Source organism: Manis javanica, chromosome 16, assembly GCF_040802235.1.
Source record: "Manis javanica isolate MJ-LG chromosome 16, MJ_LKY, whole genome shotgun sequence".
NCBI classification, from domain to species: domain Eukaryota; kingdom Metazoa; phylum Chordata; class Mammalia; order Pholidota; family Manidae; genus Manis; species Manis javanica.
Genome location: NC_133171.1, coordinates 65,373,195 through 65,378,832, shown reverse-complemented (window position 1 = coordinate 65,378,832; position 5,638 = coordinate 65,373,195). Strand labels below are relative to the sequence as shown.

The window sequence follows — 5,638 nt, the reverse complement described above, 5'->3', positions numbered from 1 at the left end:
GAGACGCCTTTCGTGAGTGATTTGAGGCGGCGTCCTCCTCTGGGAGAATCCAACAGTATGTACGTACATAAGTGCCATTATTGCAAATAAAAAAGATACTATTATTTAGTGGGCTTCAGTTTTCCGTGTTTGACATGCAGACATTATAACACTCAGTAATAAAATTGAGCATTATTCTTTTTGACAGCACTTTTTAGGTAAGTATATATCAGGTAAATAAGCCAAATTAGTCAAATATTTTCTTTGATGAGAAGAAGAAATTCTACTGATATGTTCCAGGGGCCCTCTGGAAAATATCAGAGTTAATTGAGAGGTAAAAATACCTTTTTAAATTTTGGTTTTGGAAAGCTGTCAGTTAGTTTTCCTAGTTTTTTCTGCCTGAGCTATAGTCATTGCTCAAGAGGCCCCTGCCTGTCTGATAAATGCAGGGACTGTATGACTTTTCGCTACTAGAGCCCTGATCTGAGTCACAAGCTTGTTTGGCTTCCCTGGGGCTGCTGAGGAGGAAATGCTTAGCTCCAGGATGACTGCCTCTAAGGAAAGCAGTTAATAGAATGGAGCTATTTACATGTTGATCTGAGGATTCAGCTTAATCACAGGCTTTATTTACATTACACAGGAGGAAGTAACACAGGCCTAAGAGGACTGCTTTGACTAGGGAGCAAGGTAAAAAAGCAATCTTTAAGGTAGAAACGTTTCAGGTCTTTTTTCTTAACCCTAGTTCCTCTTGTCCTGAGGGACTCCTTGAGTCCAGCTATAAACAATTCTTGTGAGGATGCTTGCCCCATGACCTACCTTCCCAAATGCGTTGCCGATTGAGTATATATGAGTCTGTCTCACGCCGGGTTCAGAACATGGCGACGTTCTCGCCTCTCCAGTCTGTCGGGCCCCACGTTGGGCGCCAGTTGTCCTGACCTGCAGGACTATCAATGGGGGTCGACGACCTGGAGGAGAGAATGAAGGGGCAAGAGGCACAAAGAATGGACAGCAAGACAGGCTGTCTGATCAAGCTGACACAGTTTATTGTTTGCAGGTTCAATTTAGACAGGTAGCAAGGAAGGGGTGGGTCAGAAGATGATTGGGCCTTAGGTGGCACCGGCGGGAAGGTGTAGAGGGGTAATTGGGCCTTGGCTGGTGCCGGTGGGAGCGAAGGACCCGGAAGAGAAGCAGGGAGTTCGCCATCTTGTGGGTGGGGGCCCTTGGGATGGAGGTTTTAAGGGTGGGGCTTTCCCCTGGGGCAGAGGGTGTTTTTTGATTAACAAGATGTTGGCAATATTAATAGGCCAGTGGAAAGAACAGAAAAGCACATGTTGCTAGGTAACCTGACTGCAAGGTTTACCTCAATTTAGGCCATGGCAGGATTTCCTTTTGCTGTTGTCTTAAGGCTAACATTACTTAAGTTCTTTCTTTTTAGCTCACTCCCAACACCTTAAAAAACTAAAAATAGAAATAACATTTGACCTAGGAATTCTATTCCTAGGAATTTTCCCTGAGAATGCAGCAGCCCAGTTTGAAAAAGACATATGCACCCTTATGTTTATCACAGCACTATTTACAGTAGCCAAGAAATGGAAACAGCCTAAGTGTCCATCAGTTGATAAATGGATAAAAAAGAGGTGGTACATATACACAGTAGAATATTATTCAGCCATAAGAAGAAAAGAAATCCTACCATTTGCAACAACATGGATGGAGCTAGAGGGTATTATGCTCAGTGAAATAAGCCAGGCAGAGAAAGACAAGTACCAAATGATTTCACTCATCTGTGGAGTATAAGAACAAAGCAAAAAACTGAAGAAACAAAACAGCAGCAGACTCACAGAACCCAAGAATGGACTAACAGTTACCAAAGGGAAAGAGAAATTGAGTATAAACAGCTGTGCATCACTGGATATAGCCTGAAGTATAAGATAAATATTCATAAGTACATACTGATTTAAAAAATGGTTGAACAAATAAGTAAATGAGGAAGAAAGAGCAAATGTTCCTACAGAAGAATTCCAAATAATTTATGTTGCTACTTTTCCTACGAGGAATTGAATCTTAATTATTCTTCTAGTGGCTTGTTTCCAAGAACAGAGCATAGAAAGGGTAAAACTAGTACCTCTATTGAGGGGAAACATGATAAACACTGTCTTTGCCAGCTAATCAATTTTAACATTCCTAGTGATAAATCATGTTGATAACATATATCCTAATAAGATATGATGAGGGTGTGTCATTTCTGTGGTATTTTTCCCACAAACTCATAACTCCAGTTTAATCATAAAGAAAACACCAGACAAACCCAAATTTAGGGATATTTACAAAATACTTGCAGTGCTCCTCAAAACAGTTAATGCCATGAAACACAAGAAAAGGCTGAGAAATTATCATATAGCAGATAGATTAAAGAGACACAATGATTAAATATAATGTGGTATCTCAGACGGGATCCTCAAAAGGAAAAAAGACATTAGTGGAAAAACCAGTGAAATTCAAATAAGATCTGGATTTCAGTTAGTAGTATTATACTAAAGTTGGGTTCTTATGCTGTGAAAACTGTATCATGGTTATGCATAAATGTTAACTATAGGGAAAACTGAATGAGAGTATATGGGAACTCTTTTTGCAATTTTTCTGTAAATCTAAAACTATTCTAAAATTAAAAGTTTATATTTCAAAAAGATAAATAAAGATTTTTCACCATATGAATACTGAAAGAATTTATTATCAGTAGACCTGAACTACATGAAATGGTAGAGGAAGTTCTTCAAGCAAGAGGAAAATAGTACCTAAAAGTAAGCATCATCTACAGAAAGGAGCAAGAACACTGCAATTTAGAGAAGACTTCCATGTTCTTTTAATGAACAAATATAACATTGATTCCTAAAGCTGATAAATTTAACACAAAAAAATATTTCAGACCAGTATGTTATGAATATCAATGTAAAATCTTAAATACATATTAGTCAATATTAATATCATACTATATTCATAGTTCCACATGATTAGATGATTACCTTCATTGATCCTGAAAAAAACTGTAATAAAATTCAACATCCATTTCTAATAAAAACTTTTGAGAAAATGTAATGAATCAATTCTTCCTCATCATGATAAAAACTTGTATTTTAATCCTAAAGTCAACATCTTAATGTGGAAATCTTGAAAGCATTTCCACTAAGTCAAAAACAATGCAAGGATGCCTGGCATCTATAACATTTTCCTAAAGGTACTAAACTAGACATAGCAATTACAGGCATAAGTGAAGGGTCCCCACCAGTAAGATGGCAAACTTCCGGCTTCTCTTCGGGGTCCTCAGTTCCCGCCGGCGCCACCTGAACCCAATCACCTCTCGCCCCCCTCCCAATCCCAGCACCTAGCCAACAGCCACCAGCCCCGTAGAAGTGACACCTCAATCAATTCATGCCCCCTCCTATATAACTCAGCACCTTTCCCTAATAAAGTGGAACTCTCCGGTGAATTGCTGCTATGTGTCGCTCCTTTCCTTTCATTGGTGCCGAAACCCGGGAGACAGGACACCCCAATTGGGCCCCGTCTTCCCCCGACACCAGCAGCAGCTTGCCCTCGTCCTCTTTTTCCGGCGCTGGCTCATCACACTCACCACTCCTCTCTGGCCTTTAGGTAAGTTTTCCCCCCGGAGTGGGCCACTCTTCCCCGAGCTATTGCAGTGCCATTGACCGTGATCGTCTGGCAAGGCCCTGACACTCAGGGACGAGGAGGGAACGCTCCCCGCCTCAGGCCTTCACGGCTGCGGCAGACCCTCAGGCCCCTCCTCCAAAAGCCATAAATACCCGCCTCAAGCCTTTACAGCTGCAGCGGACGCTCAGGCCCCTCCTCCGACAGTGAAACACATTCACCATCCCTTCAATCAGTGCTGAAAGTTTTTAAGCAAAATTTCCCCGGGGTGGGCCACTCTTCCCCGAGCTATCGCAGTGCCATTGACCGTGATCGTCCGGCAAAGCCCTGACGCTCGGGGATGAGGAGGGAACTCTCCCCACCTCAGGCCTTCACGGCTGTGGCGGACCCTCAGGCCCCTCCCCAAACAGCCATAAATCCTCGCCTCAAGCCTTTACGGCTGCGGCGGACGCTCAGGCCCCTCCTCCGACAGTCATAAATCCCCGCCTCAAGCCTTTACGGCTGCGGCGGACGCTCAGGCCCCTCCTCCGACAGTCATAAATCCCCGCCTCAGGCCTTCATGGCTGCGGCTGACTCTCAGGCACCCCCCTCCAACAGCCATAAACGAGGTGACTCCTTTGTGGATGAGAACGCTCCCTTTTCCCCCCATCCTTCTTCTGCTCCGTCCGCCGAAAACGCCTAGCGCTAGGTACCTCGTGACTCCGGCACTGTGCCTTCTTAGGGAAGTCTGGGTGACGACCCACACTTCCCAAGAAATTCCGACTCATATACGAGTTTCCGCAGACCACCAAGGATCATCGGGGACGCCCTTTGTCTCCTTGTGGTCTGCTTCCAGTCCGAAGATCTCCATTCATCTTCCCCTGTTTGTCTCCTTCTCTCTCCTTTAGCCATGGGAGCCTCCTCATCCCTCCCTGAAAGTTCACCTCTTGAATGCCTGCTTAAGCATCTGGCTACCCTCTCCCTGATGCCTGATATAAAACCAAAACTTCTCCGTAAATATTGCTCCCAAGATTGGCCGATATACCCCCTAGACAATAAAAACCAATGGCCTGCAAGGGGAACTCTTGATCCTAACATCACTCGCGATCTTTTTAACTACTGCCAGTGCCTGAAAAAATGGAAGGAGATTCCCTATATCGAAGCTTTCCGCCTCCTCCTCTCCCCGCCCCCTCCCAAGTTCTTCTAGCCTGCAAGCCACCGCCCCCGCAGAAGCCTCCCGTTCACTCCCTTCCCCTTCTTCTCCTACAACAGCCCTTCTCCCTTCCTCCCCAACCATCTCCTCCCCCATCTCACCTCCTCCACCTTCATTCCCTGCAGATTAAGCCTGAGCCTTTCAGCCCCCCTTTAACTAGGTCCCAGGGGCCTCCTCCATCTTTGCCCTCATCACCTGTTTCTCCCCTGTTAGGGACCGCCTTTGTCTTCTCACATGTTTGTAGAGAGAATGAGAAAGCACCTCCCCCCATGTCTGAACGCAGCATGGGAAAGCACAAGCTAGAGAACAACCGGTGCAGTCCTTAGAAGTTATCTGTCCACAAAAACATATCTTGCCAAGACTCCTCACTCTGAAAATAGGGAGACCTTGAAGATGTGTAGAAACACCACCCCTGCTTCTAGCTATGCCCTTCCCCCACTTGCCGATGTGGCAGGAATAGAAAACAACGCATTCCATAAGCAATTAACTGGAGCCCTGCTGTAGCTCAGTAGAGCATGGGACTCTTAACCTCAGAGTCATGAGTTCAAGCCCAACTAAAGCAGCAGAGGCAAGCAGCTGGGCTGCTAGCTGGTGACATGTGGGTCCGATTTTATCTTTCTTTATTTTCTTTGCCCCCCCTTCTGCACTTCAGGACCTGCTCGACTACGCACGGCTAGACAGCGTCACTCCCCCACAGACTGAGCCAGAACCCTTCAGTCCCCCTCAGACTCAGTCCCGAGAGCCTCCCAAAATTATCGCCCCCCTCTGGGAGGTAGCAGGATCCGAAGGCATCGTGCGCGTTCA

General features: G+C 45.3%; 1 protein-coding gene across 1 annotated transcript in view; it reads right to left on the bottom strand.

Moving 5' to 3' along the window:
* The window catches only part of LOC108400704 (histone H2B type 1-L), a 489,024-nt gene that overhangs the window by 320,607 nt on the left and 162,779 nt on the right, over nucleotides 1–5,638 (bottom strand). The gene's annotated exons all lie outside the window — the stretch shown is intronic.